The sequence below is a fragment of the Natrix helvetica genome (genome assembly GCF_964273705.1).
Source record: "Natrix helvetica genome assembly, chromosome: 11".
Classification (NCBI taxonomy): Eukaryota; Metazoa; Chordata; class Lepidosauria; order Squamata; family Natricidae; genus Natrix; species Natrix helvetica.
This window is the reverse complement of record NC_138562.1, coordinates 5,359,545-5,386,396: the sequence shown is the minus strand read 5'-3', so window position 1 is coordinate 5,386,396 and position 26,852 is coordinate 5,359,545. Positions and strand designations below refer to the sequence as shown.

General features: G+C 45.5%; 1 protein-coding gene across 1 annotated transcript in view; it reads left to right on the top strand.

Annotated features, from left to right (window-relative positions):
- The first annotated feature begins 268 nt into the window (after positions 1-268).
- LOC309397712 (uncharacterized protein) overlaps positions 269-26,852 on the top strand; it is a 68,755-nt gene continuing 42,171 nt past the window's right edge. The window contains exon 1 of the mRNA XM_081963973.1: positions 269-722. The gene's annotated coding sequence lies outside the window, so the exon portion shown is untranslated. The remainder of the gene's footprint in view (positions 723-26,852) is intronic.

Sequence of the window (26,852 nt, the reverse complement as noted above, 5' to 3'; positions counted from 1 at the left end):
TAGGTGCTTTGGAGAATTAGTGGACTCCCTCTTCTTTGTGGCAGCCCCTGAGATATTGGAAGACTGCTATTGGAAAGAGTCCTGTCCTTCTCCAGCCCCTCTTGAGGTTTTTGAAACAGCTTTGGCTCAGCTCCAAGCAATTTCCTGGCTCCCCTCTCCGCTCTTCCCCTTCCCCCTCTCCTCCTCCTTCCTTCCCTGCCCTGGTGCCTCCTCCATGCAACCTTCTTGCTGCAGCCTCCCCATGCCAAGACTTTGCAGGCTCATTTTATTGGGGGAAACTATCTCCATCCTGAGCAATCGGTGGGGCTTCCAGAATGAAATCTGGGACAGCTCGCGAAGAGTAAAACTCCTTATTTAGGCAACATGGGGAGGAGCTGCTCAGTTGGTACACCCATCGCTCCTTCCTCTCCTGGCTAATAGGGGGTGGGGGGGGGGAGAAGTTCCTCCAGTCACTCTGTTCTTCTGCTTGGGTCCTGACGTCCAGCTGACACTCTGTCCGCATTCCTGTCAGGGATTTTACAGGGTCATCCGGACAGCTGGAATATGAGATGGGGCTCTTCTTTCCCTCTGGGTAGAGGGCCAGGAGGCTGAGGGTAACATGCTGGCAGCAGAAGTCCCAACGGCCAGTCCCCAGGATGACTTCCCTGCAGACAGCTAGCCTGCCACAAGGGCACCGCAAGGAAGGTGTGAGATCCTGTCTTCTCCCGTAGGTGTGGAGCAAGGTAAGGACCTGGCTAAGGTGGGTTGGGAAGCTGGCAACTTCGTTCTCCTTCCGAGAGGCAGAAGCCAGTTCTCCCCTCTGTCTGGAGCTGCAAACTCTGTCACGCCTGGAGGGCCGCTCTGCATTCCTTCCTCCACGTTTCATTTTTTCCAGCTAGTTTTTCTTCTCTTCTGTTTATCCCTGGTGCGCTTGTTCTTGGACAACTCCTGCGGAGGATCCGCTTAAAGTTCATTTTCTCGGGTTGATGGGACTTCCACATTTTGGAGTTTGTAGTTGCTTCCTCCAAGCTCTTTGGTGCCCTCGTTTTTTCCAGCCCCTCCTCCTGATTTCACTTTCCGTGCTAGCTGGACAGTGAATGCACAACAGGCTAGTCTCTGGAGAGGCTCCATCTGCACACACAAGATATGTGCATATGCAGTCGTTCTCTGTCACGCACAGAGATGGGACTGGGAGGCCTTCGCAGGTTCTCTGTCTGGTCTTCCTACTGCATGAGTATTTGCTGCATGCAAGCATTAGTGCTCTCTTCCCCAGTGGCATGAGGCAGCACTGGTTGGAGAAATGAATAAGAGCAGCGTGTTTCAACCTGCGCCGCTTGAAGATGGGTGGACTTCAACTCCCAGAATTCCCCAGACAGCATGCGTCTGACATATTGTCAATAAACTGCCAACTGGGGTGAATAAAAAGATATGTAGGAAGCTATCAGGCCAAAGAGCAATGCCAGGGAAGGACCTGGAAGCTGTTCAAGAATGGAGAAGCCATGACACATGTCTATTTGACCATGCTGGGTGGACATTTCTAGGAACTGTGGGCCAGCACAGCCCCTGGTTTGAGAAAATCCTGAGATGCGCTGTGTGACACAGACCAGAGGCCGTTCTGCTCCGCCTGTCACTCCTGCAGCTCATGTGCAGGTACAGGCAGATGCTCAGGGGGTGGGGGGGAGGTAAATATTATGAGTAAGGTTAGATTAACAGAGTTGCAAGGGATCTTGTAGGTCATCTAGTCCACCACCCCCTCCCCGCCCAAGCAAGAGACCCTACACCATTTCTGACAGATGGCAGTCCAGTCTCTTTTTGAAGGCTTCCAGTGATGAAGCTTGCACAACTTCTGAAGGCAGCTTCTGTTCCACTGGTTGATTGTTCTCACTGTCAGGAAATTTCTCCTTATTTCTAGTTTGAATCTCTCCTTGGTCAGTTTCCATCCATTATTCCTTGTCTGTCCTTTGGGTGCCTTGGAAAATAGTTTGACCCCCTCCTCTCTGTGGCAGCCCCTCAAATATTGGAAGACTGCTATCCTGTCTCTCCTGGTCCTTCTCTTCACTAGACTAGCCAGGGCCAGTTCTTGCAACCTTTCTTTGTATGTTTTAGCTTCCAGTCCCCTCATCATCTTGGTTGTTCTTCTCCGTACTCTTTCTACAGCCTCAACATCTTTTTTATAGTGTGGTGACCAAAACTGGATGCAGTACTCTAGGTGTGGTCTTACTAGGGCTTTAGAGAGTGGTATTAGTACCTCTCTTGATCTTGATTGATACCTCTGTTAATGCAACTTAGGACAGAATTGGCTTTTTTTGGCTGCCGACGCACACTGCTAGCTCATATTTAATTGGTTGTCTACTAAGACTCCAAGGTTCCTCTCACAGTCACTGCTATTAAGCCTGGTTTCACCCAGTCTATATGTGTACTTGTGGTTTTTCTTGCCTAAGTGTAAAACTTTTCTTTTCTCTACATTGAATTTCATTTTGTTAGATAGGGCCAGGGTTCAAGTCTATCCAGATCCATCTGGATCTTGAGCCTATCTTCTAGAGTATTAGCTATTCCTGCTAGCTTAGTATCATCTGCAAATTTGGTAAGTTCCTCTTCTATTCCCTCATCTAAGTTATTTATAAAGATATTGAAGAGTACTGGGCCTAAGACGGAACCTTGTAGTACCCCACTGCTTACTTCCCTCCATTTAGAAGTAGACCTGTTAAGGACTACTTGTTGAGTATGTTTGTCCGCCAGTTACAAATCCATCTGGTGATGATGCTATCTATCTCGCTAGCTTACCAAGAAGTAGGTTGTGGTCTACGTTGTTGAATGCCTTGCTGAAGTCTGAATATATTATGTGCACAGTATTTTGCTGGTCTACTAATTTAGTCACTATGTTGAAGAATGAAATAAGATTGGTTTGGCATGGTCTGTTTTAAAAAAAAAAACCATGCTGACTGCTAGTTATTACTTTACTCATTTCTAGATGTTGGCAAATCTGTTTTTATTTTATCATTATTATTATCTTTTACAGTATCTTCCTGGGTATTGATGTTAGGCTGATTTGTCTGTAGCTTCCTGGGTCTGTTTCCCCCCCGCCCACTTTTTTTTTGAAGATGGGAACCACATCAGATCTTTTCCAGTCCTCTGGTAGTTCCCAGATGCTCCAGGATTTTTGAAAGATGTGGTACAGTGGTTCTGAGATGACATCTGGCAGCTCCTTTAGAACTCTGAGATGTAATCCATTAGCTCCCGGTGATTTATCTTCATCAAGATCAGACAGTTGTTCTCTTACCATTTTCTTGCTTATTTTAATTTTAACTTTTAGTCTGTCTTTTACGGTTATGTTTTTGGTAGGTTGGGCTATAGTTTCCTTTTGCGTGAAGACTGATGCAGAGAATGAGTTAAGCAGCTCTACTTTCTCTCTGCTGCATGTTATTTCCTTGCCGTCTTCTCTCTTTAGTGGACCGAGTGTTTCCTTGTTTTTTTTTAATATATATATATTTCTTTTCTGAAAGATGAATCCCTTCCCAAACCTGCTCAAGTCTAAAGTAATCCTTTCCAATCTCCTGGATCTAATATCCTGGATATCCAGGCTGTTACGTAGGTCACTTTATGCAATTCAGCAGATCCGGTATGGGACTTTGGGAAGAAGGTTTGACTTATCAGAAATAAAAAAGTAATCTGTCAAAAGGCTCATGGTAAATCTGCTCAGGAAAAGCTGCATGAATTCAAGTTTTCCCTATTTGATAGTAATTCACACCACAGCAGAAGTGGTATTCAGCAGGTTCTGACCAGTTCTGGAGAACTGGTAGAGGAAACCCCCACTCCAGGGGAAGGATACTGCAAAATCTCCATTTCCTCCTGATCAGCTGAGACTCAGGAGGCAGAGAATAGATGGGGGCGGGGCCAGTTAGAGGTGGAATTTACCGGTTCTCTGAATTACTCAAAATTTCTACCACCAATTCTCCAGAACTGGTGAGAACCTGCTCAATACCACCTCTGCCCCACTGCCCCATCCTGCAGATCTCTTTCTCATCAGCACAGAATCCCTTTCTCAAGGCTTTGAGCCCCCCCCCCTTTCAAAAGTTTCCAAAGAAATATTTTCCCAATGTGCCCCCCCCCCCACCAAGAGACACAGGCCAGGCAGAAAGAGGGCCACCCCACTACACACACACTTTGCCGGATAAATGACAACTGAAATATTAATAAGAGTACTTTTGGGATGGGGGTGGGAGTGGGAGGTGTGTCTCTGCAGGCATCAGTAGCATCAGTGGTGGGATTCAAAATGTTTTACTACCAGTTCTGTGAGCGTGGTTTTGTGGGTGTGGCATGACTTGGTGGGTGTGACTTGGTGGGTGTGACAGGGGAAGGATACTGCAAAGTCCTCATTCCCTCCCCACCCCACTAACCTGCTTTCCAGCTCCGTTCTCCTGTTCAGGGCAACCAAGGAAGATCAGCTGGGAGGCAGCAGGGGCGGGGCCAGCCTATTTGCCAGTTCTCCAAACTACTCAAAATTTCCGCTACCGGTTCTCCAGAACCTGTCAGAACTGTCTGAATACCACCTTGAGTAGCATCCCTGGGCAGAGAGAAGGGAGGGCTTTGTAAGTCCTGCAAGCCGAGGAATATTGCATGGGCTCCTACAGCAAAATGTGTCCAACTCAAGGGTCACTCTGTCTTCCTGGAGCTGGGGACACATTTGGAATTTTAACAACATATTTTTGAGAGCACTTTCCAAAAAAGAATTGTCATGGTAAATATGGTCGGTTGTAATATATTCATCCCCCTCCCACCCTGGGGATATGACTGGAATATCTATCTATCTATCTATCTATCTATCTATCTATCTATCATCTATCTATCTATCTATCTATCTATCTATCTATCTATCTATCTATCTATCTATCTATCTATCTTACATAAAAGGTGTTCTTTAACTTTATACAAAAGTTAAAGTCCAGAATCTATTTACATGGAATGACAACTTTAAAATCTGATCAGAAATGGGCACTTTAATCATAGGCTACATCTATATATCATGCTTAGCTTGGTTACTGAATTTGGCTCTGAATAAATTGTAACATAACCAAACAAGATGGATTCCCACCACAAGCTGAGCCAAAGAAGCCAAGATGAAATTGAAGAGGGATGAGTGTCTGGGGCAAATGAAGGTGGTGAGCTTTAGAGTATTTGAACATCTTGTGTGAGTCTGGACACGGGGGACGACATCTGCTCCCCACTTTCTTAACAGTTTTCTTTCCCTACAAAGAAAACTATCTGTTATCCCCTTGTTCCCAGGTTGCTTGGGCATTTCAGATTCCTCTTGGTGGTGTTTTTGAGCCATGCTTAGTTGTTAGATGTTGTGCATGCGTGCATGTGTTCTCTTGCTGGTCCTTCATATCCTCCTTAGTTCTAAATTGGATCACACATCTCCTCCCACTTAGGACTGCAGCGCTGTAACTTTGTTGGTTGTATCCTTATGATTTATAAGGATATTGATTGTTTCCTGATTGCTTATTTGTACCCTGTGACTCTCATTAATTGTTGTACCTTAGGATTCTTGACAAAGATATCTTGTCTTTTTATGTACGGTGAGAGTATCTGCACCAAAGACAAATTCCTTGTGTGTCCAATCATACTTGGCCAATAAAGAATTCTATTCTATTCTATTCCATTCTAATATGCACCAAAGACAAATTCCTTGTGTGTCCAATCACACTTGGCCAATAAAGAATTCTATTCTATTCTATTCTATTCTATTCTAAAATGAACCAAAGACAAATTCCTTGTGTGTCCAATTACACTTGACCAATAAAGAATTCTATTCTCTTCTCTTCTCCATTCCTATTCTATTCTCTTCTCCATTCCTATTCTATTCTATTCTCCATTCCTATTCCTATTCTATCCTATCCTATCCCATCCCATCCCATCCCATTCTTATGCAATGCTACCCCATCCCATCCTATTTTCTATTCCATTCCATTCTACTGTACTTCCATATTCTATTCTATTCTATCCAATGCTATCCTATCCCATCCCATTCTCCTATGCAATGCTACCCCATCCCATCCTATTTTCTATTCCATTCCATTCTATTCTCTTTGATAAGTTTCCATCCTTTACTTCTTGACCTGCCTTCAGATGCTTTGAAAAATAGGTTGACCCTCTCTTCTTTGTGACAGCCCTTTAGATATTGGGAATACCACTATCATGTCACTCCTAGTCCTTCTCTTTGTTAGACACTCCCAGTTCTTGCAACAATTTTAGCCGCCAGCCCTCTAATCATCTTTGTTGCTCTTCTCTGCACTCTTCCTAGAATCTCAACTTCTTTTTTCTGTCATGCTGAGCAGAATTATCTGGTTGCAGAGAGTGTCTCTCCCCATCTCTTCTCAGCCTTTCCAAAAAGGCCTGTGTGGGAGGGGTGCAGGAGATTTTGGTAATCAGATTGAAGCCTGGGAAGCCAAGGGAGCAGCGCCCAGCTGGGCAGTAGGAGAACTGGGCACTCCTGCCTGAAATGCCCTGCTGTCGCTTTCCATGAGAATTTCACTGCAATATACTTCCTCTTTGGAAAAAAGGCAAAAACAAAGATCCTTTAGCATCAAAGAGGATGACTTTCTAATGTGTGGAGACATTTTATCATAGCCCAACACAATTACTTCGACTGAAATTAGTCCAAAAAAGAAAATCTAAACAGCTTGTCTAAGGGACAAGGTACACAAAATGCTAAGTGGCTTCTTAGATTTCATAACTGGGATTCTTCTCCACCACAGCAATAATTTAAAAGGCCGTTTTAAGAGAAACCTGAGACACTCTTTTCATTTTCAGATTTATAAGCTGTTTGATGTGAGGGTTCACTGTTTGTTGAATCTGGAGCGTTTATCACTTCCCAACTTCTCAAAACCTCAGTGATTCTGTAGAGCCATGGCCTCGTCCTTCTTCATCCTCCTTTCGCCGCTCCACAAATTTGCAGTCCTTGTAAATAGGTTTTCATCAGAAGGGCCAGCAGCAGGAACAAAGGCAGGGTGATGGCCGGCAGCTTCCAGCCTGCTCAAAAAAAGGATCTGCCTGCCGCTTTAAGAGAAGGAAGGCAATGTGTTTTAAGTAAGGCTTCTTCCTGTAAATTGTATGCTGGCAAACTGAGGCGTTCTCTATTTGAGGCCTTCTGTGGGGAAGCCATGCCATCGACTGCCGATGGCTTTGCGAGCTACGTGAGATTCTTGATTTATGTAAAAACTGGGGGGCCTTTATTGGAAAGGGCAGGGAGAGCTGAGAAGATCATTTCTGGCTTACTGGAGAGAAACCTTGGCGTTTTTACACCTGGGGCATGCTGGCCAGAGGTGGATTTCTACCAGTTTGCACCAATTCAAATGAACCGGTAGTGGTAATTTGGCCTTGGTTGCAGAACTCGCAGAGACTCAGGCTGGCCATGCCCCCAAACTGGTTCCATGGTCTCCATTGCTGGCATGTTTTTTAGTAGTTTTTCATGTTCTTCATGCATGTGCAGAACAATTTACAGTGAACTGCGCACACATGCGCAGAACGAACCAGTACCAACGCCGGTAGGAACCCATCACTGACATTGGCCAAAGGGCACCACACATGATGCGACCACCACGCATTCACCACGGAGATACATCATGGCAATCGATGCAGATTCCTAAGAATTTGGAGCAGGAAGGGAATCCCCTACAGCTGCCTTTCTCTCTAGTGTTCCCACGGGCATGTGACTATGGAGTTCCGACAGCGGCATCTCTCTCCAGTTCTCCTACTCAAGGGCAACATCAGCTCAAGCTGAAGCATCTCTGGGCAGCTGCACAGACCATGAGGAGATGCCCAAAGTGTTACAACCAGAATTGGCTGCTTCAAAGTTGGATAAAGGATCAAAGCTCTGTTCTGAATCAGGAGAAAACCTGCTCCCCAATCCCCCATCTCTTCAGAAATCTCACTCTTCTCTTGAGGCTGAAAACAGCCTTGCACTTTCTCCAAAGTTTTCGTCACCTTAGAAAGTAGCTTCTTTTTTATATATACTTTCAGGGTGCTGGTTTTATTTTTTTATTTTAATTCTCTCTAGCTAAAGGTGTGGTGCTTGCATTATAGGAGGAAGAGAAGGCTGCTTTTGCTGGTGAGGTTTTGTTCTTTCCATCCCTTTGTGGATGTCCCCCCCCCCTCTTCCCAAGTGGAAATGTCCCCAGGAGGAGCTGCTGGCTGAAATCTCCCCATGGAATTGAATGGAAGTGGAGACAACCTGAGGTCACAGAGAGGGAAAACTGGGCAAGAAAGCGCCCATGCTGATGTAGATAGCTGAATTGGGCGATGAAGAAGGGGTGGCTAACTCACAGGTAGACCAGGTAAAGATGGTACTGTAGAAGAGCGTCTATAGGGAGAGTCAAAAAAGTCAAGGTGGTGCCTGCAACCAGATCATCAAAGCTCTGATCTTGCAACACACATTAAAAACCAGTCTGGCCTTTGTTGGAATGATTGCAGGTGCCATCTTGATTTTTATTTTTATACCCTCTGTGGATGCTCTGGGTCTACAGCCCCATTTTTACCTAATCTAGTATCTGAGTTAGACACCTGTGGATGCCCCCAGGCTGGTTATCTCAGATTCTTTGTCTTGTAGGAACTAGCCATCATTCTGCCAGTGTCAGGGTTCCAAATAGCATCCAAAAGTAAATCAGAGTCCAAGGCAAAGTATTGTTCAACGTTCCAATTTATTAAGAGAGCCATGTTCGCACATCTGGGAAAACCTGAATCTGAAGGTTTCCTGATTTTCCCACCCAGTTGAAAGTTCAAGATCTTGCCCCCACAACCACAAGTCCATCCCATGGTCTAATCTTCCACTGCCATGCTGGCAGTTCCACCCATCCAGATCCGATCAGGTGCAGAGGTGCAGAGACAAAGGATGACCTTGGCTTTCTAGAAAGAATGTTGTTATGGCTACATATCATTAACTCCATACAATCCCTCCTCCCATTTTCCCACAATAGAGAATGCATAGTAGAATAATACAATACAATACAATACAATACAATACAATACAATACAATACAATACAATACAATACAATACAATAGTAGAGTTGGAAGTGACCTTGGAGGTCTTCTAGTCCAACCCTCTGCCTAGGCAGGAAACCCTATACCGTTTCAGACAAATAGCTATCCAACATCTTCTTAAAGACTTCCAGTGTTGGGGCATTCACAACTTCTGGAGGCAACTTCTGTTCCACTGATTAATTGTTGTGTCAGGAAATTTCTCCTCAGTTCTAAGTTGCTTCGCTCCTTGATTAGTTTCCACCCATTGCTTCTTGTTCTACACTCAGGTGCTTTGGAGAATAGTTTGACTCCCTCTTCTTTGGGGCAGCCCCTGAGATATTGGAAGACTGCTATCATGACTCCCCTAGTCCTTCTTTCTCTTAAGCTAGACATACCCAGTTCCTGCAACCGTTCCTCATATGTTTTAGTCTCCAGTCCCCTAATCATCTTTGTTGCTCTTCTCTGCACTCTTTCTAGAGTCTCCACATCTTAATAATAATAGAATAATAATAGAAAGTATGGCTGGACTGAGATCCACAAGCAAATATGGCTGCAGGCCTGATCGCCAGCTTGTGTGAAGGCGACCATTGCATTCAATTCCACTTTGATCTATTTTGTTTGGCCATAGATGAACAGTTGTGCTTGGATAGCGTGTGGTTTGGTGTGTTGGAAAAATGTGGCCTCTCTCTCTCTTTTCCATCTTCAGCGCAGCCAAGCCTCGTGCCACCACAGCGGTGTCTGCCTGGTGCTCCGGATTGCCCACTTGGGAGTTCGTAATGGGAAGAAAATGCATTCACACCCCGTGTCCTTCCATGTTTTTGCCCACTCTCTTGAAGAGCAGGGGTTGCAGTCTGACCTCCTTACACAAAGAAGACCGGCTAGCCCAGTGAAGGCACTAGTCCTTTGCAAATCTTTGTGGGAAATAAACAACTCTATAGTGCTGACAAATGTCTGGGAAAACTTTGTGAGCTCAAAATAATCTGATCTTCCAAAAACAGACAGGGTGGGGTTACGTTTGCATCCAGCATCAAGAAAACAGGATGTTTTTTCCCCCATGATAGAACTTATTTGTTCTGTTCCTCACCGAAATGTCGAGCGAGGGCCAGAGTTTTTGCTTTCGGAGCTGCCAGAAAATGTTTAGAAAAAGAAGAGAGCAAAGAGATTTTTAAAAAAATATACCAAGAAACCACGGAGGAGAAAGCAACAGAGAAAGAAACTTTGATTTCTGTAAACTGAGAGTAGGTGGGGCTATTCTGACCTCTTAGATATGGTGAGCTTCAACTCCCATAATCCCCAGCTAGCAGGGCCAGGCCAGGTTTTCTGACAGATTATGGGCGTTCAGACTGGAGGAGGCTATTTTTAACAATAATTATAGGGGACTTCGGATACATTCGAAATTATGAGGTTTCTCATCCTTATGAGTGAGTGATAATAGCAGAATGGGAGAATGGAAATCACACTCAATAACCAAGAAAAATAAACAGATCAGGAACAGAGCCCAGCCGGAAAAGTCGACAACCATCTCAGGACAGAAGCGAGGATGACATGTTGTTTCCAATTCTGTCTCGATGCCGTCCTTCAAAGGTGCTGCAACTGGGAAGAGGCCCCCCGGCTGAAAAGGTCTCATCCAACCTGAGCAGCTGTAATGGTAGTTAAACTACCATTGATTAAGATCTCAGCATCTCAGACTAAACCATACGATGAACAATTGAGGGAAATAGATGCGTCTAGTGACAAGAAGGTTTAGGGGTGACATGTCTTCCAGTATCTCAGGGGCTGCCACAAAGAAGAGGGGGTCAACCTGTTCTCCAAAGCAGCAGAAGGCAGGACAAGAAGCAACAGATAGAACCTAATCAAGGAGAGAAGCAACCTAGAACTAAGGGGAAATTTATCTCCTAGAACTAAGGAGAAATTTATCTCCACAATTAATCAGTAGAACGACTTGCCTCCAGAAGTTGTGGGTGCTCCCCCACAACCTGGAGTTTTTTAAAAGAAGAGATTGGACAACCATTTATCTGAAATGGTATAGGCTTTCCTGCCTGAGCATTAGGTTGGTCTAGAAGACCTCCAAGGTCCCTTCCAAACCTGTGATTCTATGTTCTATTTTTGGGGGGTGGCCCATGAAGACAAAGTTCACCTGTCAGTCATGCCTCGGGGACCCCAGAAGCCAATGGCAGCTTTCCATGATCTGCTTTTGGCAGGACATCACAAGTGACCTTGAAGAAATGTTGTATATTGAGTGTGTCTCTGAAGGCTTTTGGTTTCTTGGAAACATTCAGTTCCCGCTTCAGCATAAGAGGAACTCCATCAAGGATGTTCTGGTTTTTATATAAGCACCCACACAGCAACTCTAAAAATAGCTAGAAAGGAAATAAAATAAAGTCACCTATGAGTCTGCCTAAGTAGCAGTTTCCTATCTATTAGCCCTCTATTGGGAAGGGGCTCCCTTTCCTGGGCTGGAACTCTTGGTGGAGGCTCATCCCCCCCAGGCCATCGTGTGGCTCAGCGGCGAAGACACTGAGCTTGTCAATCAGAAAAGTCGGCAGTTCAGCGGTACAGGTCTCCTGCGTGAGCAGAGGGTTGGACTAGATGGCCTCCAAGGTCCCTTCCAACTCTGTTACTGTTTACCTTTACCTTTAGTTTCTCTTGAGCCAGAGAACAAATCCCCCAGGACACAAATAGGAAAGAGTCTTTATTTTATGTTGATTTATTTATGTTATTTTATTTAGTTTGTAAATGTAAAAGATAATAGGTATAAGTATAAACATAAGTATGACCACAGTAAATGGGTATGAATAAATGAAGACAGTAGGACAGGGCTGGTAGGCATGCTGGTGCGTTTATGCACGCCCCCTTACAGACCTCTTAGGAATGGGGTGATGTCAACAGTAGGCAGTTTAAGGTGGAAGCTGTGGGTGTTTGAGTCTGTAACAACGGAGTCAGGTGGAGCATTCCAGGCATTGACCACTCTGTTGCTGAAGTCATATTTTCTGCAATTGAGTTTGGAGCGGTTTACATTGAGTTTGTATCAATTGTGTGCACATATATTATTGTGGTTGAAGCTGAAGAAGTCGTTGACAGGTAGGACATTGTAGCAGATAATTGTGGGTACTATGCTTAGGTCATACCATAGGTGGTGTTGTCCAAGCCCAAAATTTCAAGTCTGGTGGTGTAAGGTATTCTGTTGCAAGCAGAGGAGTGGAGGGACTCTTCTCATGAAATACCTCTGGACTCACTCAATTGTATTAATGTCCGATATGCAGTGCGGGTTCCAGACAGACGGGCTGTATTCGAGGATTGGTCTAGCAAATGTTTTGTATGCCCTAGTTTGCAATGCAATATTACTGGAGAAGAAGCTTAGGTTAACAACTCTTAAAGCCTTTTTGGCAATGGTGTTACAGTGAGCTCTGGCACTTAGATCATTTGAGATGAGTACTCCAAGGTCCTTGACCGCTGAAGGCAAAAGCCAGCTCTCTTTAAAATGTTTTCTGAAATTTTTTTTAGAATAATCTTTCATCAGGGGAATGGCTTCCCTTCTGAAGTTATGAGTGTTTCATCACTGAGGATTTTAAGAAGAGTTTTGAATCTTTAATGACAGAGGGTCTCCTGCTTGAGTAGAGGGTTGGACTGGAAGACCTCCAAAATCCCTTCCATCTCTATTGTTTTCTTCTATTCTGCTTTCACCTTGGTCTGCTTTGTGTATAGAGCTGAAAGTAGGTTTATGCCCAGAGACATATTTAGCGTTAGGCTCTTAAAGCAGGTTGCAGCACATGTTGGTGAAATCCTACTGAAACTCACACTGAATCAAGAGCTCCCTACATCTCCTATGGGATGCTGAAGGTATAGAGGGATGTGGTGACTCAGTGGCTAAGACACTGAGCTTGTCGATCAGAAAGGTCGGACGTTCGGCAGTTTGAATCCCTAGCACCACGTAATGGAGTGAGCTCCTGTTACTTGTCCCAGCTTCTGCCAACCTAGCAGTTCGAAAGCACATGAAAAATGCAAGTAGAAAAATAGGAACCACCTTTGGTGGGAAGGTAACAGCGTGCTGTGCGCCTTCGGCATTTAGTCATGCCGGCCACATGACCACGGAGACGTCTTCGGACAGTGCTGGCCCTTCGGCTTTGAAACGGAGATGAGCACCGCCCCCTAGAGTCGGGAATGACTAGCACATATGTGCGAAGGGAACCTTTACCTTTAACCCTTTGCTTAGCCAAGACTACCTCTTCAACAACAACAAAAAGATTGGAGCCCCTTTCTCTTGGTGCCTGCAACCTTCACCACCTGAAGAAGAGTGAGGGAATGCAAGTGGGGGTGGACCTCCACCCAGCCCACACCTGCAGGAGTCTTTGTATCCCAGAGCACAGGAAGCCTACAGTAGAGAGGAGAAAATGTCTCTTCTGCAAACTCAATGGAGATGAGCACCGCCCCCTGGAGTCGGGAACAACTAGCACATATGTGCAAAGGGAACCTTTACCTTTAGTAACCATGAAGATGCAACATTAAAGTTGAAAGAAGGCAGGCGAAAAAAAATTATGCCCTCTTATCATGTTCCTTCTTGGCTGAAAGGGTAGGAACATGGGTGGGAGGGGCCTCCGTTTTGGCAGGCAGATAATGCGACTAAAGTAGTCTTTTGTGGCAACAAGGGGTCAAATAGCCTCTTTCCCCCAACTCCACCACTGCTTCTTTGAAGGCTACGTAGCACATTGGCAGCGGGTAGACGTACGTTGCTTATAAAGCATAAAGGAATTAATGTTCTGCTCTAATGGAAACCAGATGAACACTGTGCCTGGCCAAAAGTGCCTTTCTCCTGCCAAACGGCAGATGAAGTGATTCAATCAGCAGGAAAGCCTTGCCAAAACTGAAACTCTGACCACGCCGTTCTTGGGAGGAGATGCAGGAGCTCCAGGAGATGACTGGAGATGGTGGGGGTAGGGAGGGGGGAGACAAGGAAGCACCATTAAGAAATGAGCGAGGTCTCCCGCAGGGCCTGGGTCGGTTTTGCCGAAGTGAAGGGAGCAGGAGAAAGCATGCTGGATATTGTTGGGGACCCATAAGCTCCTACCCATTTCTGACTTTTAAGAAATGGAATTTTAGCATGCGCAGTGGGGCTGCCACAGGATGGGGAGAGGGAGAGAGAGCAGGGGCCCTTGGGATGTCTTCTACAGGACATCAGGACAGGACAAGGGTCTGATCCTTTAGGGCATCTTGTAGACCTTGTAAACGAAACCTACGCCTAAACCTATACCAAAGCAAACTCCTTAATAGTCTTGATCAGCTAAAAATTAAATGTAAAGGTTCCTCGCATATATCTGCTAGTCCTTCCTGACTCTAGGGGGCGGTGCTCATCTCCGTTTCAAAGCTGAAGAGCGAGCGCTGTCCAAAGACATCTCCATGGTCTTGTGGCCGGCATGACTAAACGCTGAAGGTGCACGGAACGCTATTACCCTTCCCACTAAAGGTGGTCCCTATTTTTCTACTTGCATTTTTGGATGCTTTTGAACTGCTAGGACAAGAAACAATGGGTGGAAACTAATCAAGGAGAGAAGCAACCTGGAACTAAGGAGAAATTTCCTGACAGTGAGAACAATTATTCAGTGGGATGACTTGCCTTCAGAAGCTGTGAATGCTCCAACACTGAAAGTTTTTAAGAAGAGGTTGGATAACCATTTGTCTGAAGTGGTGTAGTGTTACCTGCCTAAGCAGGGGGTTGGACTAGAAGACCTCAAAGGTCCCTTCCAACTCTGTTATTCTATTCTATTCTATAGACAGATCTATGAGACCCATTTAAGCCTCCCCACCCACACCCTCGATTGCTTCCGGGACCAGACAGGCAAGTATGGGCCAAAAAATGCATGATGGATTAGAATCATCTCTCTTTATGACTGCAGTATATTATCCTGTCCAGGGTAGAATCACACTGATTTACTAGAAAGCACAAGCTGCACTTCATTCTTCTAGTCATGAAAATGCTACAGCTGAAATTAATTTAAAAGGCAAAACCATGCTTGCTCAAAATATTTTTTGAGTTTGAAAACAATGCTTTTCTCATTTGGTCTCCGAGTTATCAGGTATCATCAGAAATAGCTGTAAAGCATGAAATTATGGTGACAGTGTTAGAGGTCTTTGGTATGTACTTTGCACTAAAGCAAAGTACAACTGTACACTGGTGTTTTGCTGTACAAATCCTTAGAAACTGTTTGTGCGAAATGCTTCCTTTTTGCTAAATTCAGATAGGTAGAAGAATGTCCTTTCGGCACTTGGATCTCTCTTCAGCCTTCAGCTGGTAGGCATTGACCTTGCTATTCCTACTTTATCCCAGTTAGAGAAACTGGTCTGGGCAACCACAACTAAGCTCCAAATCACTCCGTGAACGTCCGTGGCTGAAAGTTGACTTGGAGCTGCCACTTCTTGATCCTAATCAACCCTCTCAATGGAGCCTTGCATTCTGTCCGCATCTCAAGCAGCACATGTGCTAAAATGCTGCTCCTAAAGTCCTTGAGGTTCCTCAGCAACTTCTCAGAACTTCTTGATGAGATCATCATTAAAGCTGCTAACCTGGTAGAACCTTCCCCTTCCCCAGCAGTCGTGTGTTTATAGAATTTGAGGCCAACCTCACTCTGTCAAGGACCTGGGAGTACTCATCTCCAATGATCTAAGTGCCAGAGCCCACTGTAACAGCATTGCCAAAAAGGCATTAAGAGTTGTTAAAAGGATCTTGCGTAGCTTCTTCTCTAGTAATATTGTACTGCTAACCAGAGCATACAAAACCTTTGCTAGACCAAGTATCGAACACAGCTCATCTGCCTGGAACCCGCACTGCATAGCGGACATTAATACAATCGAGCAAGTCCAGAGATATTTCACGAGAAGAGTCCTCCACTCCTCTGCTCGCAACAGAATCCCTTATGCCACCAGGCTTCAAATTTTTGGCTCAGACAACTTAGAACTATGCCACCTTCAGTCTGACCTAAGCAAAGTACCCAAAATTATCTGCTACAACGTCCTACCTGTCAATGACTATTTCAGCTTCAACTGCAACAATACACGAGCACACAATAGATACAAACTCAAGGTAAACTGCTCCAAACTCTATTGCAGAAAATACGGCTTCAGCAACAGAGTGGTCAACGCCTGGAATGCTCTACCTGACTCTGTTGTTACATCCTCAAACCCCCCATAACTTTAACCTTAGACTGTCTACTGTCAACCTCATTTAAAATTAAAATTATAATCCTTTTTGGATATATTGGAGCTCCAACGTAGGCAAAGAGCATCCATGCAGGAAACCAACATTCTGACCTGGAAGCTTTCTAGAGTAGATCTGTCTTTGGGTTATTGCAATCCAACCACTAGATCTCAGCAATAGATGAAAGGGAGAAAGACACATTGACAGAAGCGGTGTGGCCTGCAACACTCAGCAGCCAGGGTGCCTGAAGACTTATGCTCAGGGGAATCAAAAGATGTTGCTTTAAAGGCACTGAAGGATGCGCTAGATTCTTCAAAACATCAGACTGGCTGCTACCCTGTTTCCCTGAAAATAAGACCTCCCCAGATAATACGCCCAATTGAGCTTTTGAGTGCATTTGCTAAAATATTTAACTGCATGCGCAGCTGGTTCCCACCATTTCCTGAAAGGAAGGGAGGAGTATGCCCCACGCGCTTCACATCCACCTGCCCATCCACATAGAACAGCCTTGCAGAGACTGCTCCCACAAACCCTAGCTCCCGTGCCCTTTTTCTTCGTGGTGTCTGCAAAAAGAGCGGCCCGTTGTCAGAGACCAAGATGTCGGGCAGGCCGTGCGTGGAGAAAAGTCTCCGTAGCACCTTGATGACCGCCTCTGCCGTTCTGGAGGTCATCAGGACTACCTCTAACCACTTCGAGTAGGCGTCCACAACTACTAAGAACGTTTGGCCATGAACTTGGCCAGCAAAGTCAATGGGCACCCTAGACCATGGTGCTTGAGGTCGCTCCCACTCCTTAGTGGATGCCTCTGGGGGAGCTGGTCTGGACTCCTGGCACGGTGTGCAGGTAGCCACCCATTCTTCGATCTCCCTGTTCATGTTAGGCCACCACACATAACACACACACATGGAACAGCCTTGCAGGGGCTGCTCCCACAAACCCTAGCTCCCACGCCCTTTTTCTTAGTGGCGTCTGCAAAAAGAGCGCCAGGCCCAGTGACCCTAGGGCTGGCAAGAGTGTGCCAGAAACAGAAAAAGAATTTCCGGCCATCCCTGTATCAGCTGATCTTTGGGCCGGGGTTAAGGGGCCTCCTGCCCCTCCCCCAAAATAAGGCCAAGCGCTTATTTCAGGGGTCAAAAGAAAACAGTGACGTGCGGTGAGGTTTATGACTGGTGAGGCACTGACACAGTGCTGGGTTTCAAATATTTTTAGACTTGTGGACTTCAACTCCCAGAATTCCACAGCCAGGCATGCTCAGTTCCAATTTAAAGCAACAGCATTTGTTTTTCTCCTTTGCTCCTTCTTTCTTTTTCTTTTTCTTCTCCTTCCCCTTCCTCCCCCTCTCTCAAACACACACACACACACACACACAGAAGTTGGATTGGACTATCTCTCCTACCCCTTTCCTCTCTCACTCACTCTCAAACAAACCCCCACACACACAAAAGTTGGATTGGATATCTTTTCCAGTGGCTTGAAAGCAGCTCCTCTGCCATCCCCCCACCCCCATTCCCCTGCTGCCTTTCCCAAACACCTCCACCATTGCAAATGCAGCCTGCTGTCTCGGTGGGAAATGCCTGGAACACAATAAAGCCCACCCACCACCTCCTGCTGGCAGGCTGGGGTGAGAGGAGAGGCAGAGAAGCTGGAGTGGAGCCGAGCCCAGCCTTCCAAAAGAAAGAGGCTGGGGGAGGGTGTGTGTACTACAGCATGGCTCTTTGCCTGGCTTCCTGCCTCCTCCTGTGGTCTCCTCAGTGCTCGCTTGTGCTCTCCCTCCCCAAGTGTAGTTTGATTGCAGGTGGAGCCACTGTTGCCTTTTCAAACTTGTAATCAGTGAAGCTGGGCTAGATTTTTATATAGTTTTATCCAGCTGTGTGTGTGAGAGAGAGAAATGAATCGGGGCCTGGGGAGGAAGTCACTACACTTGGGGAGGGAGAGCACCAGTGAGGTTAAGCAGAGTCATCCACGGTGAGGCAGAAACTAGCTCAGCTTTTTCCTTTTACTTTTTTTTTTCATGATGAGAGTGGTGAGGCTATGCCTCACTTGCCTCACCTGACTGCACGTCACTGAAAGAAAATAAGACTTATTTTGGGGAAAATACGGTACATGGAAAATGCTCATTCTTCAAACTTCAGCCTAAGGAAATGCTTGGCTTTGTTTGTTTTAAACCATTTCCTTGAATTGGATTCTGGCAAAATCACTTCACAATCGACCTTGGCCTGAAGATGAAGTTTTTACACACGCAAAAAAATGCAGTTCACTTTCCTTCCTAAATTTCAATCCTCTCAGAGCCATCCCAGGAGGGCCAACAGAGTTGAGATGGTGTTGGTGACTGTGATGGAACGGAGGTTCACAGCTGCAGCTGCTATCATGACTTTTCTGAGCCTTCTGTGGACATTCCTGCTCAGTCTCTTTTCTCTCCCCCCCACCCCGATCCCCTTGCATGGACATATGTACACATCTGTGCACACCTGGTTGTTCTACCTGGTAACTTTTATAGGCTGTCAAATTAAAGTGTTGCTCCTTCTCTAACAGCAGAACAGCCCAGGCCCTGGGCATAAGGTTCAGAAGCAACTCCCATGAATGTAGACCAAACACATGTTGCATTCTTTAGAAAATTCCACTAGGAACTTGCCTCTCAACCTTTTGGGGTGAAATACTTGCCAGACTTTTATTAAATGCAGAAATGTCTGCGAAATACACTGATTTTCAGATTTCCTTCATCTTGGAGGACAATCATGGAGTAACGTTTACAGCTTGGTTGTCGGCATGCTGAGAGTGAGGACACAATCCCTAGGAAAGATTGGAAAGGAGCTTTCTTTGCCTTGGACCTTAGAGATTCCTGCCATCCAAGTAATGGACAATGCTGGGGTCCTGGGATAACAACATTGCAAGGTGCTAATCTCTACTGCTCTGTCTCTATAAGTGATAATGTGAATTGCTGGAAAGTCATAGGAGCCTGTTCTGACTATGCCAAGTGGATCATCTTTGCCAGAGCTGCTATTGCTCCTCTTGGTCTGGTGTCGCCAGAGACTGCAAGTTCTCTTCTGCTGCCTCTCCAGGACTTTGTTTGTTTCTTTGTTATTTGTGAAGCATGTATAAGATAGCAGATATACAGTAAGTAAAAACATGATTATGAATACATGAAATGGCTTTGAATAAATGGGCACAGTAGGACAGGGATGGTAGGCACGTTGGTGCGCTTATGCACGCCCCTTACAGACCTCTTAGGAATGGGGTGCGGTCGAAAGGAGACAGCCGAGGATTAAAGTTTTGGGGGGTTGGGGAAGAAACCACAGAGTTGGGTAGTGCATTTGTCTGGGTTACTTTGTATATCCAACTTTATCATTCACAGGTCCATGTTATTACACTAAACCACAGGTTAGCAGGAATGGGCTTCAAAAATGTTAGTAAGGGGTTCTCTGCCTGGCTGCTTGGTGGGCATCGTCATGATGGGCATAGCCTAGTCAGCTTCCTACACCATGGCAGGGGGGGGTAATTTTTGCCCTCCCTGGGCTCCAGAGGCTTTTCTTGAGCCTCTGGGAGGGGGAAAACAGCCTCCCCAGGCTCCAGAGTCCAGAAACAGGCCTTCCCGAACTTCTGGTAGGCCTGTTTTTTGCCCTTCTTGAGCCTCCACATGCGCCCTGCACTTACCTGCATCCAAAACAGGCCACTTGGAGACTCCTGGGAGGAGAGGGGAGGGGAGTGGATGGGTGAATGGGGGCCAGATAGGAGTGGGATTTGGGGATTCTCCAAACTGCACAGAATCTTGGCTAGAGGTTCTCCCAAACCCCTATGAACACCTAGAAGCCCACCCCTGCAGGTTAGTCAACTAAACAGCAGCTCAGTTAGCTACTGGTTAGTAATGCTGTGCACAAAACCATCAAAATGCCTTTAAATAGTGTTTCCAGAAGAAGTGAATTACCTGCTGTGCATTTCATTAGAATCTAGCTTTCCCCCCCTACTTTAGCGCCACAGAAATTGCAGGATGACTTAGCTCAGTGATTGTTTTACTAAAATGAATATTGCCAGTAGTTTATATTATTGAATGGTTTCTGATGAAGGAAAAGAAGCAGAGTGATAACCTACATTTTGGATCTTGGAAATATATATTCCTATTGTCTGAGTCATGAGTGCCGCCTTGATTCATCAACCAGCTCATATTAATGAAAAGCAATGAATGAATGAATGAATGAATGAATGAATGAATGAATGAATGAATGATATGAAAATGCTTTCTTGTAGTCAATATATTTTTATAAGTGTTAGATGTGAACATGCAAACCTATTAGAATGGAAAAACAATCTGCACAACTGAATTGGTGTATATTCCTCAGCTTAATTGCTGCTTTGTGATGTAGAAGGAAGAAGGGAAGGGGGAACTTCTGCAGAATCAAGACTTTGAGTCTAATCCAACAACCAAAATTGTTGATTGATAGCTTTTCCAAAGAAATTTGCATTTTCCAAATCCAACTCAAGTTTGTGTATCAGCCATGCAATTGGCAGCCACATTTTCCCCTCTGTTGGGGCTTCTGAAACCAGTTGTGTACAACATTTCCAATCCATAATCCATTGATCCAAGATCACACTCGCCACTGGAGGTTTTCTTGAAGTCCAGATGTTGCCCGGTTCCATATTATATTATATTATTTCCCCTCACACATTTGGGCTAGTCATTCCCGACTCTAGGGGACGCTGCTCGTCTCCATTTCAAAGAGCCAGTGCTTTCCAAAGATGTCAGAAGTCAGCTGGGAAGGTGGCAAACAGTGATTGTGTGACCCTGGGACACTGCTAGAGTTGTAAATGCCAGCTAGTTGCCAAACTCTTGGGTCATGATCATGTGACTGCAGTGACAGTCATAAGTGCAAGGACCAGTCATTGTCCCTTTTTTTAGTACTGTTGTACTGAGCGGTGGCTCAGCTAAGACACTGACACTGAGCTTGTCAATCAGAAAGATCGGCAGTTCAGCGGTTCGAATCCCTAGCGCTGCATAACAGAGTGAGCTCCTGTTACTTGTCCCAGCTTCTGCCAACCTAGCAGTTCGAAAGCATGTGAAAGTAGGAAAAAATAGGGACCACCTTTGGTGGGAAAGTAACAGTGTTCCGTGTGCCTTCAGCGTTAAGTCATGCCGACCACATGACCACAGAGACGCCTTCGGACAGCGCTGGCTCTTCGGCTTTGAAATGGAGATGAACACTGCCCCCTAGAGTTGGGAACGATTAGTACATATGTGCGAAGGGAACCTTTACCTTTTTAACTTCAAACAGTCACTAAACAAATGACTGTTGATCCAGGACTCCCTATAATGTGTTCCATGAAATCTCACGACCAGCTTTCAATGAGATGGATGGTGCAAAGGAGAAAGGGAAATAATGGGGAGTGCTGGGGGGGGGGCTGCTGAGGGAGGGTCCTTGCTGTCCTTCCGTGCTCTTTGGTCACAATTCCCTTGGGCACAGCAGGTCCCCCATCTGGATGGAGCGTGTGAAGGCAGAGACATGAAAAGCAATGAAACCCATCCTGACTCAGAATGAGGTTAGGGCTGAAAAAGGCCCCTGGATTGGAAGACCACTCTCGGTGTGTGTGGGGGGGGGAATGGCGGGAGATAAATGGAATTCTTATATATGTATACTGTTAAAATGGGAATGTATGTAAATTATCAATATGAAAGATATGGGTTTTGGGGGGGAATGTAACTATCAATACCATCAACATTAAATGGAGCTCACTCAAGCGCTGAAATACACCATGTAAATTAATGAGTGGAAGGGAGAAAGAGAGAGGGAGAGAGGGAAGTAGAAGCGAGGAAAAGCATAGGAGAGAGAGGAGGAGTGGAGAGAGGAGAGGGAGAGAGGAAGGGGAAGTAGAGAAGAGAGGGATGGCAGAAAGAAGAAAGGAGGCAGGGAGGAGGAGAGAGGGAAGGAGATGGGTGGGAGATGTATGGAAAGCAGAAGGGCTAATGATAATTGTTGTGGGTTGATGGTAAGAGGAACTGATTAAATATTGAACAATCTAAGATAGTGCTTGTTAAGATGTAATGGTATACTTTGGGTTATCTGTATGTTAAGAAAAAAAAACTTTTTTAAAATAGGCCACTCTCATAATTTAATTTTATGGTTCTAAGTCTGAAATTAGCTGACTTTGAAGTCCTTTCTGGAACAAAAGGTGAAATAGAACTCCAGGCACAAAAAAACTAACCTAAAACAACAATAATTCATATTTGCATGGTTTACCACCCAGTCTTTGCAGACAAAGTATTTGATTACATTTATGCTGGTACTAGAAAAAGTTTGTCAGACATTTTTGTTTTGTACTTTTTGGGTGGTTTGGAAATCTGTTGCTGTCTCTTTTTTGCATCGTTCTATTAAACGAGAATGCCATGGTCTTACATGATCTGGAATTGGTATCTTATTCTGGATAGAAAGGCAGCACCAGGATTATGGACTCCATCTTGTTTTGCACCAGAAGCCCAAGGGTTGCCATTTGGAGCCAGAGGTGAACATTGTTAGTGACCCTGGCTGCTCTGTTGCAAGGAAGCATCTCCCACCCAGGGGAAAGTTTGTCTGCTGCACCAATTCAGAGGTGTCCTCCCTACCCTCTTGAGCAAACAGTGCTCTCAGCTCCACTCTTGCATGAGAGAAGGAAGGTCCCGGCACACACTGTGAAGCGCTGAGAAGCCTGTGGTTGACTGCAGTGGTGGGATTCAATTTTTTTTACTATCAGTTCTGTGGGCGTGGCTTGGTGGGGATGGTGTGGTTTGGTGGGTGTGGCAGGGAAAGAATACTGCAAAATCTCCATTCCCTCCCTATTCCAAGGGAAGGATACTGCAAAATACCCATTCCCTCCCTGCTCCAGGGGAAGGATACTGCAAAATCCCTGTTCCCTCCCACTGCAAGGGACGGATACTGCAAAATCCCTGTTCCCTCCCCACTCCAAGGGAAGGATACTGCAAAATCCCCGTTCCCTCCCCACTCCAGGGGAAGGATACTGCAAAATCCCCATTCCCTCCCCACTCCAAGGGAAGGATACTGCAAAATCCCCATTCTCTCCCCACTCCATTGGAAGGATACTGCAAAATACCCATTCCCTCCCTGCTCCAGGGGAAGGATACTGCAAAATCCCTGTTCCCTCCCACTCCAAGGGAAGGATACTGCAAAATCCCCATTCTCTCCCCACTCCATTGGAAGGATACTGCAAAATCTCCATTCCCTCCCCACTCCATGGGGAGGATACTGCAAAATCCCCATTTCCTCTCGATCAGCTGGGACTTGGCAGACAGAGAATAGACGGGGGCAGAGCCAGTCAGAGGTGGTATTTGCTGGTTCTCTGAACTACTCAAAATTTCTGCTATGGGTTCTCCAGAACTGGTCAGATCCTGCTGAATACCACCTCTGGTTGACTGAGACTTTCCTCTTTTTGTTGGCCTCCTTGGGAGAAAATCCCTGGACCCTGGCTTCCTTTTTCTTCAGCTATCATAAAACCCACCTCTTAAGGTTCGTATCTGAGGGCCAGCTTTTCTCCTTTCAGAAATTCTAAGGAAAATGTTGGTTTCCTAGAAAAGGAATAAGTTGGGTGCTCCCTGTGAGAGATCTTGTGGCATTTGGGAGCCTCGGATACTGATGCTTTTGGCTTTCATGGATCACAACTTGGTCTTTTAGAGGCAAGATGAGTGTCCATATATATTCTCAGGGGGAGGGCAGAAAATCAAGGGGGGGGAAATACTAGCTCCACACTTACCGTGTTTCCTCAAAAATAAGACAGGGTCTTATTTTCTTTTGAGCCCCCAAATAAGGGAGTTATTTTTGGGGAGTTATTATTTTTGAAGTGCAGGAGGCGGTGAGCATGGTCACTTCATAGCTGCTGCTGTGTTGCAATATTTTTGGGGAGGGCTTATTTTAGCGCATGCGCTCAAAAGCCTGATTGGGCTTATTATCCGGGAGGTCTTATTTTCTTGAAAACAGGGCCCTGTGTTTGATAAACTACAATCCACAAAACCTTATGCTATAATTAAGATTATTTTTGTCTCTTAGTTTTCATTGCCGTTGACTAATATAGACAAACCTTGGAAACAGGAAAACAAGAATGTATTAAATCAAGTAGCAAATGGCTCCGTTGTTGGCAGACAAGTTCCTGGTTCACCTTTTTGAGAACATTTAAAGTAACCCCAAAACCCGCCTTTGATTAGAAGGAAACAAGAAAGCTTTTTCCAACACAGAATGTCCTTCAGACGTTTAGTACTTTCAGATCCTGTATATTTTCAGAAATATTTGGAATTGTTGTATCATCAGAAAAACAAAAATAAAAATATCCACTGAATTCAAATTACAAATGTTTGCCAGCCTCTCCCTGCTTCATTGGTCATTAGCAGAGGAGGTATTGAGCAGGTTCTTACCAGTTCTGGAGAACCGGTAGCAGAAAGTTTGGGTTGTTCGGAAAACTGGCAAATACCACCTCTGGCTGGCCCCGCCCCATCTCTTCTCTGCTTCCCGAATCCCAGCTGATGGGGAGGAAATGGGGATTTTTCAGTATCCTTCCCCTGCCATGCCCACCCAGCCACGCCCACCAAGCCATTCCCATGGAACCAGTAGTAAAAGGTTTCGAATCCAACCATTGGTCATTAGGTGTTTCTCTTCTTGACCATGCCAGCAATGACACAGTGTGGCAACAAACGGACACTGCACCAAGAAAGTGTGGGAGAAACAGTGGTCATCCCTATCCAATGAGCAGCACCCTCTCCCACCCTTGCTCTCCTCACCCTCCACTTTAATAAAGGTGGCAAGTGCCCGCGGGGGTGGGAGGGGCAAAGCAAAGGCGGTCCCAACAAATGCAGGGATGAAAATTGCCCAATTGGATTTGGAGGCTGCATTAATTGTGCACGATGGCATTTGTCGATCCGGAAAGCAGACCCTGAGTCTGCGGGAACAACGCTAGGAAGGCGTAGAGCAGTGATGGGGAAACTTTTTGGCACCGAGTATCCAAACTGGAACACGCATGCAGGCACCTTCACTGGAAATCCAAAGACCAGCTGGCCAGCACACGCATGCCTGTCTTTTGGCCATTTGAGGGGCATTTTCAGGCTGGTTTTGGCCTGAAAATGGCCTGAAAAACGGCCTGAAAACAGCCCCCCAAATGGCCTTTTTGGCCATTTTTCAGGTCATTTTGAGGCACTCCAGTGACCAGCTGGCCAGCATGCATGTGCATACTGGAACCAGAAGAGCAGCTGGCAATGGCATGCATACCCCCAGAGAAGCTGTGTGTGCCACCTCTGGCACAGGTGCCATAGGTTCGCCATCACAGGTGTAGAGAGTAGCTCTGATAAACATTTCGACTCATTTTGTTTTTCATTTGAAACGGGATTTCTACCACAACTTCAGTTCCCTCTTCTGTCTGCTTCTGTTCAGTTCATTTAACACATCTAAAAGTCCAAGGACAAGCCAAGGCCTGAATACTACATGGAAAATATAAAGATGCTGTTTTCCCGAAGGGTCACTTGGACCAGAGAAAGGAATCTGAGGAGATCCTGGTGGGATTTCTAATATCAGCATATCATCTTGCATGAAATCAGCCTGGAGACAGACAGTAAGGGAAAACATAATTAGGAATATAATTTTCCAATGGTTTTTAAGTGTTCTTCTGTTTCCAAAACAAACAAAAACAGATAATCCCCCAAATTTTCTTTTTAAATAATCCATAGGACAATTAAGGAAAATGTTTACATATTGCTGCCCAGGATGGCCTCCCCAAGATAATCTCCAAAAGTGATAACTGTTGTTTTTTGTGTAAGACTTTTTAAAACAAGCCCAATTTATTTCACTGACTTTTAATGCACAAGCATCGTGAAAAGGTGCCCCCTCCTTAAAAGCTGTGCAAAAACCAGAGATTGAAACACCAACAGGAAATGGGTTGATTAATGTTACCTCCTCTAAGCTTTTTTAAAAAGTTTAATTCATTGTTTTACAGTTGGCTTTTAGCTCCCTGTGTTTGCATTCAGGATTTCTTTTGAGAAGTTGTTTTTTGAGAGCACAGACCCTCTTGATGGAGATCTAATGGATGATGGTGAACCTATGGCACGCATGCCACAGGTGGCACATGGAGCCATTTGTTAGGGCACATGGGGCATTGCCCTGTCAGCTCCAGCACCAGTGGTGGGTTTCAAAAGTTTTTAGAACCTCTTCTGTAGGTGTGGCCTGCTTTGTTGGAGTGGCTTGCCAGCCATGTGACCAGGTGGGAGTGGCTTGCCGGCCATGTGACCGGATGGGAGTGGCTTGACTAGGTGGGCATGGCGAACTTGTAAAATGTGGTGAAACTCATTTAACAACACTCTTGCTTAGCAACCAAAACGTTGGCTCAGGAACTCTGGCATTGAAGCACACAAGTCTTAAAGCTGTCAAGTTACAAGACCCTTGCACCCCTAACCCTTTAGAAAAAAAAAAACCCAGGGGTGTTCAAACTTGACAGCTTTAAGACTTGTGGACTTCATCTCCCAGAATTCCTCCTCTCGCTCTTCATCTTGATGATGTGCGGACAGGTGGGGGGGTGCGCTGGCCAGCTGACTCCGGCCGTCATTTTCAGCCCCTTTTCACCCTCCAGAGGCTTCAGGGAAGCCTCCTGAAGCCTCTGGAGAGCCTTGGGGTAGGAGGCTGTTTTTGCCCTCCCCAGGCTCCTAGAAAACG